We start from the raw sequence: 12,811 nt of genomic DNA on the forward strand, positions 1-12,811 counted from the left end.
TTATGAATGGACAGCAATATAAGATCATTCCACAGAACAGATACTGTTGGATTTTTGTTGAGATAAATATAATATCACTTATGCATAATATTACATTTCAAGCTTAGGAACAAGCCAGTGATGGAAATTCCTTCTACGTGATCTTCTCTAAAGCCATAAGTAACACATTTCAGTTACATGGTGTAACATAGTCAATAGTCAAAGTCAATGGCCAGTGATGGCTAGAGAGGACTTCCAGTTCAGAATAGTGTGTAATCAAACCAATAAAAAGCTTTTGTGGTCTGGACAGCTGTAGGTACAGAACCCAGGGTTGTGGGCACAAGACCCAGATCTCCCACTGTCTGAACAGATACCTCTTACCCAGAACCACTAAGGACTGTTACTCTTAACAGTTGGACTCAACAATCTTAAATGTCTTTTCCAACCTATGTGATTCTGTGATTCTTCCCAAAGGCAAGTAGATGAATAAGTCTGGAATGGTTATGTGTCTCTTCATCACTGTTTTATATTAGTGTTAGTCTGCAATCATGAGGCAGTCTCCCTTATGCTGTATGCCTTTTCCAGTCTTACAACTGTAACACTCCAGTTTTAAGCCTCACGCTTAATTGGGAATATTACTTACATTTGAGACTTTTAAGTTTGCTTACCAAACTTTTGAAAAGCCTTTAGTTTGTTATACCTCGAATTCGTATCTGGAGAAAACGCTGCTGTGTTTCCTCTAAAAAAATTTCTTTTGATTTAGTGAGAAAATGAGATATTTTGGCAAAAGATTTTACAGGGATAACCTATAACTAATGCAGAAATATTTCCCCAAAAACCCAGCAAAAAGACCCAGTTCACAAAAGCACCCATCACAAAGCAATCAGTTTTAGTAAAACACAACTTACTAGTCTTAAGTTACCCACAAGAGAAAGAAAAGAGTAAAGCAAGAAAAGAGAGATTGAGAAAAGAAAGAAGTAAAGAAATAAAGAGAGGAGGAAAATTAGGTGCACATATTAATTTCATTTCTGGAATTAATAGGCATTCTGTTTGGCATCTCATTATAATGAATTCTAATTTAAGCTTATATCCCATGGATTTTGTTCTCCCTGCAGCAGATTTTACCTGGCATTATTTTCTTCACAGCTGTAGCCCTCTTTAACCAACCAAGGATGAACTGATGAAAGGTTACAGTATGTGCTATCTTGGTTCTTAAAATCTGCTAGGTCTCTAGTTTTACAGGTGAATCAGCCTGTTTTGTTGCACACATTTGCAAAATTTATGTAATAGGCAAGTATCTGCTAAAACAGTGTTTCCAGGAATAAAGAGAAAGGGTAAATTTATGTTTGTTTCAGGCATTGACAGGGCATGGCAATAAACACCTGTTAAGATCATTAGGGGTCATTTGATATAACATGTTTCATCTGTGAATTACTATCCATTTAGGCAGCATAATAGAGCTTGATGAGGAGGTTGTATTTGCTTTGTTTCTGTGTCTCCTAGGTTTAAAGGGTTTAAAGCTCTAAACTAGAGTATAATAATTTGGAGTTAGGAATTTAGCAATGAGAACTGAAATTGAATTAAGGTAAAACGTTAATCATAAAATATAACATAAATATACTCTTTGACTGCATTTGGTTCCAGCAGTAGAATAGTTGATGGTTTGGTGTGTAAACGTAAGTACTATACCATGATTCATAACTGTATGTTATCAAAACAGCATTAGGACAATAAGAACATTCTCATGCTAGGCAGGTTTGGGGTTGTTGTTTTGTTTTTATTTTTTTTTTTAATGGAAAGGATAAGGGTTAGATTTCAATTGAGTTTTTTAATTGGTTTTTTCCACTTAACAACAGTAGCTTGTATTTCCTTTGTTTTGCTTTTTAACTATAAAAGCTACTAGCAATTGAATACACATCCATTTTGTCTGAGAGTAAAAATGCTTTGTGTATAATTGTTTTTTCATGCCAAAACCTTTAAATAGATTAAGTAACTGTATCATCCTTCTAAAATTAAGTAAAATGGCTTTCCAAGGATACAAAGTTAATTAATTTTAAAAGAAAAATGTACTTGATAGTAGTACAAAACCTTATGTACCCCAAAAGTTATCCTGCTAGATTTGCAATTCTGGCACATTGGAAATTTTTTTGTGTGTTGATATTGCAGTTATGCAAAAATCTATTTGAAGTCTGCCCTTTCAAAATTATTCCACAAATCTAGATGCAAAATATACCTGTGCTAATGAGTAAGTGCTGACAGGGAAAAGTGGATGTTGGACTGCAAAGGAAAACCTTACTAGATGGATTAACATTATGATTTCTGTTAAGATAGGAGTACTTCCTTTCCCTTTGCTAATTATTGTAGCATTCTCTTTTTCCCTTTCCTTCTTGGAGCACCTCCCTGGGAAAAGAAAGACAGTGTGCTTGTAAAGAATTTTGAACACCTCAAGTGTCTGACCATTTTTACCTATGACAAAGTAAATAAAATAATCTAAATCTTTTAATTATTTAAATGCTTTGATTTTTTAAATATTATTTTCTATACATTGTTTGTATTATTGTTCTTTAACTTAGTTCCTTGGTTTAATGTACTTAAGCTGTTTGCTTGTGGGCTTTGAAGCTAGTTTGTCTGTAACTCAGAATAATCTACCTGTATGTTTGAACACATGGACTTTCAAGAATACACAACACGACAAATGAGACAAATCCTTTTCCTTTCTGTAAAAGATCCTCCAAGAACTTTCAAAATACAATCCACCCAGTCAATATACCAAACACTGTTGCTTCTCACCTCAAGCCATGCTGAAATACAAAAAAGGAATCAACTCAGTGGTCTTAAGTGCCTTTTCCAACCTAAGTGGTTTTATGACTCTATGTTTCAACTATTGCAAAGCTTTGCAAAACATGATAAATATATTATTCCAAATAAAATTAACACATATCGAAGTTTTAATATAATTATTAAATTCAGCAAAAATTGTGGTAAGAGAACAATGGTGTAATTGAAAGAAATGCCATTAATTTATCTTTAATTGTTTTTAATTTTATTTTTTTTTACGAAAGCATCACATACTTGTTAGCTATTTGTTTTTGGGATCTTTCATTTAAAATGTTACTTGAAAATTATGTTAAAATATAAAGGCCAATTCAGTAGATACCTTTTTGTTTTCTGTGTGATCTGTGATGAACTTAGGATTCATTGGGGATTAATAGCATCTGGCTATGTCTGTACTGTAAACAATACAGACCAAGGCACAAACTCAAGCAGCCTCCTATCACCTATGCCATTTAACTGCAGGCAAATTTCATGATGTAGGTTTGTCCCAGTGTCTGGGCAGGATCTAAAAAATAGCACAGCCCAGGGATAGTTCCTGATAGGGAAAATCAGCATGCTTTGGGGCAGGAAGATTTTAGCACAATGGGTATTAGCTATGCCAAGGACAGGTTCTGATATAGTTTTTTTTTACTAGTATGGATGAAGCTATTGAAATGTGTTACATTTGGTTGCCTACATTAGGTTATTTACATAAACCACGGCGTTTTGCTAAACTACAAACACGATCTGGTTAATTCTGGCATTTATTGCTTCATTTTTTCTTGGCCAGGTAGTAGATTTTTGGAAATACCACTTCATATGCTGATGACACAATTTCTCCATTGCTAAAATATAGTTAATAATGCCAGCATTCTTTTAAGAACAGTATTGGTGACTGTGCAGAATATATCTAGATAATATTTGAGTTTAATGGAAATATTAGACTGGTAAATGTAAATTAGTATAAAGGATCATATAAAGTCATGCTGTGCTACATTGGTGTTAACCTTTTAATCCGTTTTAGTTTCATGTGTAAGAAAACTAAAGCAGTCATTTGCTTTATTTATATGACCTTCCTAAATGTATCACATATGAAAATACATTGTAAGAAATTATTTTTTTCATTTTTCAGTAATAGGTGAACAAAAATCTCTTGTTGAGAATAGCTTGACATAAAATCCAATCTAGATAATGCTACCATGAGTTCATTAGCTGAACTCTGCTGAACTAATGTACAGTGGATTACTGGTATCTTGTGACAACAAATGTCTTAACCATGCAATCCTTGAGACCCCTAATAGATCTTGAACTGTACCAGGAATTCAATAGACAAATGATGCAGTTTGCAATGCAGTCAGGTCACAATGCATCCTTGGAAGTTTTTTCTTTCCTTTTAAAGCATTGTTAAGAATAGTTTATTACAGCTCTCCAGTCTAGAGGAGGTCAAAAAGCTCTGATTATCAGCTGTGGTTGTAATTATTGTGCAAAATGCATGTGAAATAGATGAACTTCACAGTGAATCACTTGAAGCTTCACAGATTATCACTGGCCTTACTAAATTTCTCCTGCATGTGTAACTCAATAATACTGCTAGCACTATTAACAGTACTTGATAAAATTTTGCTTTCATTCCTTCTTTTTAATTGCACTGATAATTTTTGGTGTTAAATTAAAAATTAACATAATAATGTGCAATGGCAATGACAATTAAAAACCAAAAAGTGATATGCAAAAATTCTTACTGAGCAAATTGTATATGTCTGTCTGTCTGTATATGTTCATATGTACATACATGCAAATGTATATGTAAATATGAAAACTCACACATACCAAATATATATGTATTATGCACAAAAATATATAAACAGACATTTTTACAATTTATATAAAATTAAGAACAAATTCCTAATAGATTAGAGTCAAAGGAGAACCCAGAGGAGAAAACGTTTAAGCACACCAGACACACCAAGGTCTGCTTTCTCTTCATTCAATGTTTTTCTCAAGCATGGAAAATGAAGGTAAAAGATTAGGTTTCTACTTTTCTTTTAAGAAAATGGAACCTGGAGTTTTCATGTCTCAAGACACCACCAAAGGACTGTAAGAACAGTCTTAGTGCTGTATTTGTAAGTTTTCCTCTACTGCTTGAGGAGCCTTATATGATGCTTTATATGAAGAAATCTGGCTTAGCCTGAGGATTACTCATTATTTCCTAAGGGAGAAGCACATTTTTGTGGTCCTTTATCCACTAATAGCTGTTGACATATTTTTCAGTAACTTTTTTATGTGTCTTACATTAAGACTCTTTGGACTGGTGAACTGAAACAAGTTTCTTTGTGTATGAGAGAGAGGGGGTCTGTACCAGCAACTGGAGTGGCCTGTGACCTTGGTATGTCCAGCTGCCATCAACTGGGTAGAATGGGGTGTCTGAGCCCAGCTGCTGGAGACATCCACCTTGTCATCCAAGTTGGTGCCTTGTCAGTGGTGGTGTTTTAAATAGGAAAGGTCTGTCCAGAAAGAATGAGTAGTATTTTGCAATCTGTTGCAATTACATGCTATGATTGAGAGATTTCATATCATAAATGCTAAATGAATCTCTCTTTTTGACAGCAAGAAGAAAGAATTATGCCAAGCACACAGGAAGAGTTTCAATGGAATATGAATCTTGGAAATCTGTGCCTGTCAATAGCATAATGCATATTTGACAGATTACCAAATACAACAGATGAGAAACCCCAAAATTAGCATGCATGCACATATCAACATTTTAAATTGAATCATATCAAAACTTGGCAGAACAAAATCATTAGCAGGTATAGTTCATTAATAAAAGTCAGTTTCATACATAACTGTACCTAATTTCATGATATATAGTATGCAATGATTGCGGTCATCCAACAAAGTTTTATTGATAGCTGCTTTAATATGGTCACACACAGCCTACAGAAGAGATATATATGTTCGTTACCCTGTTTACTAGTGATAATTAATATTCAGATTGTCAAAACAATTTGGAAATAGAGACATTGTATTCCACTGTAACATAAATCAAAAAGTACAGGTGTGCTGCTTTAGTCTTTCATCAGTGAGAAGTTAAAGATCTTCATCTACTAAAAAAAAATGGGTCTAGTTTAGAATTTACTGATGTGGGGTAAAGTTTCTTGACTTTTGATTGAAAATACCAGTGTTTTATTCATAAGCCGTGAAAGAAATGCAGAATCAAGTAATTATCGTTAACATTGCTTCTTATTGAAAGAAAATATTGAATAGCATAAAGTGGTAGACAATTTATCTTCCCTTTAGAATAAGATTGGTGGAAACCTTTGTGTTTGTTTTACAGCACTCCTAATGAAAGCTGGGACTTGCTTATAGGGATTGATTTATCTGCTAAGTTTGGGTATGTAAGTTGCTCAGGTGTAGAAAGCAAGCTGACAATAAAACTCTTATAGCCTAAAGACATCTCTGGCCAAGAGACTCAGCTATAACGTTGCCTAATTGTTACATTTTGCCCTTAAGCATGTGTAGGATAGTTTGGTGTACTCCATTTATAAAACTGTTTTATGGAATTTGGATTTTTAAGTGACAGCTAAAAGAAATGAATTCCACAATTAGGTCTCTGTAATTATACATTGTGTAAACTACTCATCTCAGGCAGCGATTTCAATAGTGAAAAATTGTTGCACCTATATCATTCTTAGAGATAGGCTAGTAATTATGGCATTAATGCCTTCTCTTTTGTCTTACAGCTGCCAAAAATATAGAAACATTCAGTCATGACTGGGAATGGCTTTTCAGCAAAATAATCTCAACCAAATAAATTTGTGTGACAGCGGATAATGCTTGCAATAGCTAATGAATATTAGGTGTTGAATCGAATAAGTAATGAACATACCAGGGCAGTGCACGGGGCTAGAAAGGCATCTATACAAATCATAGAGCTATTTAAACTGTTTCAGGTGAAAGCAGTTACCTGTAGTTGGGGTTCGTTTTTTTAATCTTTTTTTTCGCCTTTTTTAAATTTTATTTTATTTTTTTAGCTAATGGCAGGTTTTCCTGCTAATTTACTTCTTTTCTCTCCCTCAAACTTCTGATAAGGAGGAGTATTCTGGCAGCAAAAATGGTAGCAACAAACCCTGAGGAGATAAACTTGCCATGTCACTTTTACTGATGTGAGATTACCCTAGAGCTATTCAAATTTAAGACCAGAAGTGAACAGTCCCAATGACCTTACAGGTTAAAAGATTTCTCAAAGATACCCTATGCTAACACGCTCATCTGGGCTCTGTATGAAACATGATGAGGCCAGAGATGCAATAGGACTGGTTTTGTTTCGCCAGTGTGAATTCACTGTTATAAATCCAGTTTTATAGTATTATTATTTCTGAAGCTTGACTGGTATTAAAGTGATTGAAGAAAAATCTTAGTTGAGCCTCTGTATTGCTGTTCTATAGATTACTATGTTTGACTTGTTGAAAAAACAAATTTTGTGTAGTTCTATGTATCTTGCAAATGTGGAACAACATTTTTTCACTTTTTGAATATTTAATTTGTTTTAATTTGTTTAATTTGGTTTAATTTGACAATTTTGAAGGTGTACTAGAAAACACAAGTGAAGACAGTATATATGTATATAACTCCTATTTGAACTGATGTAGTAAAAAAAATTCTAAATATGAATGCAAAAGACCGTGGTACCTACTTGGAGACATTCTTCATGATTTTTGGCTGTTTAAGCCCAAAAGGATGTTGGTTTTAGCTTGCTCATGTCTGAGACATAGAAGACCGTAGTTTACAGTAGGCAGGATTTTCTATACCTTCTGATTCATGTGAAGGAACACCACTAAATACATTTTTAGCACTTTATTTGTCTAAGCAAGATTACTTTCCTCAAAATAGACTTTAAAATGTCATTTACTACTGAATTTGGGTAATGTCTACATTTTAGTTTAAAAAATAATCTAAGTTGCCTTTAATACTTTTATTTATTTATTTTTAAGGCACCCAGATGTTTGCTATGGTATTTGCATTTAATCTAAAGAATGACAAAGAAATCAATGAAAAATTTTCTTTCTTTTTAATCTGGTGTGCAGATGTAAACAGTGTTACAGATATTTTTAAAGTAGGTTGATGAAAAGTACATTTCTAGTCTCTATTTCTATGTTAATCTTCCAATTTCCATTGAATATTAGATTGATCAAGAAAGACTAATTAGTCATAGTATTCAAATATAATTTATAATAATATTATAATAGAATATAATTAATATATTTTGATATCTGGTATTGTGATGAAGAGAACATTCATGACTTAAAATTGTACAAGATATAATTGCTCATTTTCGGATATTTTTCTTCTAACAAGTTATATAACTAGAGAAATAGGTAAAGATATATTCTACAATCAGTGGTCATTTTTAAATATCTTTCCAGAGAAATTGAGTTTGATGGGTATCATGTTATTTGTGTTGAATTAATAACCCATGATAAAACAATGTAATTGATTCCTGAGAGGTCTAAAAAGTTTGAGAAATTGTTCAGCATTTCACTTTGATAATCATCTTGATGCTGTTTGATAGCTTTTTAAACATTTCAAGGGTTCTTAAAGATGTAATATTTTTAATCCATTTCTTTTAATCCATATGAACTTCAATCTTTTGTCTTTTCAATTATAGTTGAACTAGAATTTCGTTTCTATCCCAAAATTAAAGAAATAAGTAAGTATAAAAAAAATCTACTAATCTCAGGTCTTAACTACTATTAACTATAGCTACAGTATTCTATGTACACTGAGTTTGTCAGATAGTCAGGAAATGGAAGGCTCTGCAAATTTGTCCATATCCACTGAAATTAGCTTGACATTTGAAGACACATTTAGAAAGCAAAAACAAGCACATGCAATAAAAAAAATCAAGTAGACTTCAGGTTTGACTAGACAGGCACTTTTTGAGATGCAAACAGTGACAATATAGATTAGCCTGGTATATAATGAATTTGACTAAAATAAATCTTATTCTAGTAATTAATTCTTAATTTTGAAGTGGTGTGGTGTTCACTGAATCTAGTTGGAAGTGCACGCTTAAAATTTTACAGACCTGAGAAATTAAAGGATTACATATTTTGTTAGAGAAGCAGGTACTTTTAAAATATTTAACAAATTTATGAATAATCCATATGGATTAAAGATAAAATATAGCCAAGTAATCATTGCTAGCTGTTTTAAAGGTGTCCCGAGACAGTAAGAGAATTTATGGAATTTATGTCCAGTCATCAAAGATATGCAAAAGATGTGAATAGCTTTTATCTCTATATATATGACCTGCAGTTTGTTCCTCTTGTTCTCTATCTAAATAAAAAGTGGAAAAGAAAAAGAAAGAGAATGGCCTCAAAAAAAATTGCTGTGATACAATAACCTAAGAAAAAAATCAGAAACATAAGGAGAAATCAGTGTTGTTACAAAATATTCCTGAGCATCCCTCTTCACCTACACCGGTGTTGCATTAAATTGAATGTAGATAGAAGCATAGGTCAGAAATGTAGACATTCCTTTTATCATCCCTGGAGCTCAGCTTCCAAAGGAGACTGTTGCTGCCGTGTTAAGTACTGACATGCCTAACACTGAGTTCCTACAATTAAAAAAGATACTAAGGTTCGTTAGAGGTTTAATGCAAAAGGTTAAGTACCACAAAGCAGAGATGCATCAGACTGAGAGTCCTCATAAACTAGCCAGTTTAGGGCAGGTGAGGAGAAGAAATACCTTTCTTTAAATCTTACTTTTTTTCATATGTGCTTCTGGAAGTATCTTCATCTTTTTTGGAGTAGCAGGCAAGACTGTCTCATATCTGTATCTCTTTAAAGAAGTTAAACATTCACATCTGTTTTAATACCTTTGTGTATGCCCTGTGCAAAATACCTGATCACAAAGGTCTGACTTCTCTGTGTTGTTTGCAGTTAATTATGTGGTTAGGGCACTCATGCTCTGCTCTTGATTATTCCTCCAGTGAAAGGTCTTACCTAATTTGGTAGTCTGCTGACTAGCCTGTGAAGTGAAGGGAGTGAAAGTGTTTCATCTACTTCATCTTTCAAGAAAAAATAAAAGGCAGAGGGGTACAAAGAAATAACTTTCCTTTAATGGACCAAAAAAAAATCTGAATTCCAGGTTTTGTTTTTATGTTTGTGTCATGCTTTGGATAAAAAATGTAAAACATCTTCAAATCACAAATAGTAACATGGAAAAGATAGATAGAATAGATAGTAGATAGAGAATAGATAGTAGATAGTGGGGTTTTTTTTCTATTTTATAACATAAGCACTAAGTATACCACAGGCTGTCCTGTAATTCTCTGTAACTGTACATAATATTGAGGCTTTGACTGGAGGTTCCATACCTACAAGTTTGCAAATTAAGGTCAGTATTTAACTTGGATATGTGTGTACCTACCTTTTTGTTTAATTCAGTCTAGCATATCACTCTTGTTACCTGATTTCAGCCTCTGTAGATAGTAATTTTACAAATACTGTGTTAGACAAAAGTAATATTAATGGCTATTAATATGCATACATATGAAAAATTCATTAGACCTTTTTCATATTGATAATAGGATGAAGAGCATGGCTTGGGTATGTGCTGGGTTAATGAGTGGTGGCTGTTATGGAACATGTAGTCCTTAATTGCTTGCAAGATAAGTTCCTAAGGTTGTAGTGATCCTGCAGTGTAGAAGCTGAAACCATCAAATTTGTCTTAGACAGGATTCACCAAATTGTCAATCTTAATTGCTGTTTTTGGGATTAGCAAATGAATTGACACTTTAAAACAGCAGGGCATAATAACCTACAGTTTATTTCAGACATATCTTTCTGATATGCAGATTTGCAGATGCAGGCAGGCATGTCAGGGCCGTGAAATTCGTGAATGTCACCAAAAGATGTATGACACTCAATAGATCTGTAATGAATAGCAGGAAGACATTGTATGCTGCTTGCCACTGAATGCTGTGCAAGCTCCCTAAAAGCTTGTCTTGCAGCAGGACGCGGGTTGAATCATTCACACAGTTTACTGAAGGGCAGGGGTGCATGCATGTGTGTTGTGATCTCCCACCTCACCAAGTGTAGTATTTGAACCAGAATTCTAACCCAGGAATTTTAAAGATTCAGCTTACTGTGGTCTTTGACATGATTTCCGTTGCAGTCATAATGTGTTTCAAGCTCTAACATGCTACCTATGCTGTGGAATATCAGCATGTAATAGAACAGCGCAGTGAAATTTTATGCATACTAAACACAATATTCATGAAATACTTGCTTGTCTTTTTTTGAATGCCATCACCATCACTCACCTTTATGATTTCTGTTTACATAAAGTCCCTATATCATAAAGTAAATGCTGGAAGAAAATGTCTCCTAATAAAAGAGAGATCTGCATTCTTGTATGTATTTGTGTACACGCTCTGAATGAGTAACTACATCAGCTAATTTACTTAGTTTATCCATACAGATAGGGCCATTTGTCAAGACAAAATAGTTAACACATGACACAGGCACCTCTCTTAGGCATAATTCAAGCCATCTATTCAGAAAATAGAGCACTGTTACAGAAGGAAGTGCAAACATCTGGGAAGTGGTCAGCTGGTGCTGGGATGGAAAAGCCTGTGTACTGTCACACAATGGGAAACATGCCCTATAGCTTTTCTCTTCCCTCTTTTTCTTTTTTTTTTGTGTGGTTTTTTGGGGGTTTTGTTTTTGTTTTTTGTTTGTTTGTTTTGGTTTTTTTTGTTTTCTTTGTTTGGTTGGGGTTTTTTTCTCCTTCTCTCTCTTAACCATCCCACTAGTAAGTCCAGCACCACTCTTTTATAATCCATGATTGCATTGTTCATAGAGTAGTACAGGACTAAGGTAGAAGAGAGCTCCTGTGTCAGTGACACTGGCATTGGTTGAATGGACTTTACGAAGTTGCATTTGTTGGAAAATTACACACTACTGATAAAGGAATTACAGCCAGAGCTTTCTGAAATATGTGGGACTTTTCCCTCCATGGTATATTAGAACTTTCCTGTATGGTGTTGGCTTCATCAGTTTCTGAATGTACAATCTTTAATGTCTGTATTTGTAAAAATCTCATTTTGTGTGGAAGTATGTGCATAAACGATGGGTGGTGATAAAACCATAAGTTATTTTATGTGCATCACTTCTGCATTAAAATACTATGTGATCTCTATTGATAGATCTGTCAACTGCTTATTGTACCTAAGTCTGAAACCATCCTCCAATTGTTCTGCCTAAGTCAGAGTTCAGAATTCCACTGTTCTATGTTTTTATCATGTATCCATATAGTATAGGAAGTAAAATATTTAACATTATTTTAATGATGGAGATCAGCAAATCAAGTCAATACATTTATCATAATAATTTTATAAATTGAAAAAATAAAAGTGTCAGTGATTGTTATTTGTATGGCTGTTAAATGCTGTTAAGTCCCTATTATGAAAGACAGTTAATGTCTTTTAATTTTTAGTCTTTTGCCTTGATGTTCTTTCATATTCTATCCACTTATTTGACTTACAGAATCACAGAATAGATATGATTGGAAGGGACCTCTGGAGATCATCTAGTCCGACCCTCCTACCAAGGCAGGGTCACCTAGAGCAGGTGACACAGGAACGTATCCAGGTGGGTTTTGAATGTCTCCAGAGAGCAAGACCCCATGACCTCCTGGGGCAGCCTGTTCCATTGCTCTGCCACCTTCAGTGTAGAGAAGTTCTTTCTCATGTTGAAAGAGGTGAAACTTCTTGTGTTTTAGTTTATGGCCATTGCTTCTTGTCCTGTCACTGGGCACCACTGAAGTGAGTCTGGTACCATCCTCTTGGCACTTGCCTTTGAGATATTTATATGTGTTGATGAGATCCCCTCTCAGTCTTCATTTCTCTAGACTAAACAGACCCTTCTCCTTCCATCTCTCCTTATAAGAGAGATACTCCAGACCCCCGGTCATCTATGTGGCCCTCCACTGGACCCTCTCGAGTAACTGC

The 12,811-nt window shown here is 34.1% G+C and overlaps 1 protein-coding gene across 3 annotated transcripts in view; it reads left to right on the top strand.

Annotated features, from left to right (window-relative positions):
- The window catches only part of KLHL1 (kelch like family member 1), a 205,344-nt gene that overhangs the window by 41,807 nt on the left and 150,726 nt on the right, over positions 1-12,811 (top strand). The window contains exon 2 of one of the 3 annotated variants that reach the window (XM_051780456.1): positions 12,348-12,452. The exons of the other annotated variants lie outside the window; for them this stretch is intronic. The gene's annotated coding sequence lies outside the window, so the exon portion shown is untranslated. The remainder of the gene's footprint in view (positions 1-12,347; positions 12,453-12,811) is intronic. 3 annotated transcript variants of the gene reach the window in all.

The sequence above is a fragment of the Manacus candei genome, unplaced genomic scaffold, assembly GCF_025592945.1.
Source record: "Manacus candei isolate 608988 ecotype Guabito, Panama unplaced genomic scaffold, ASM2559294v1 h1tg000014l, whole genome shotgun sequence".
NCBI lineage: Eukaryota > Metazoa > Chordata > Aves > Passeriformes > Pipridae > Manacus > Manacus candei.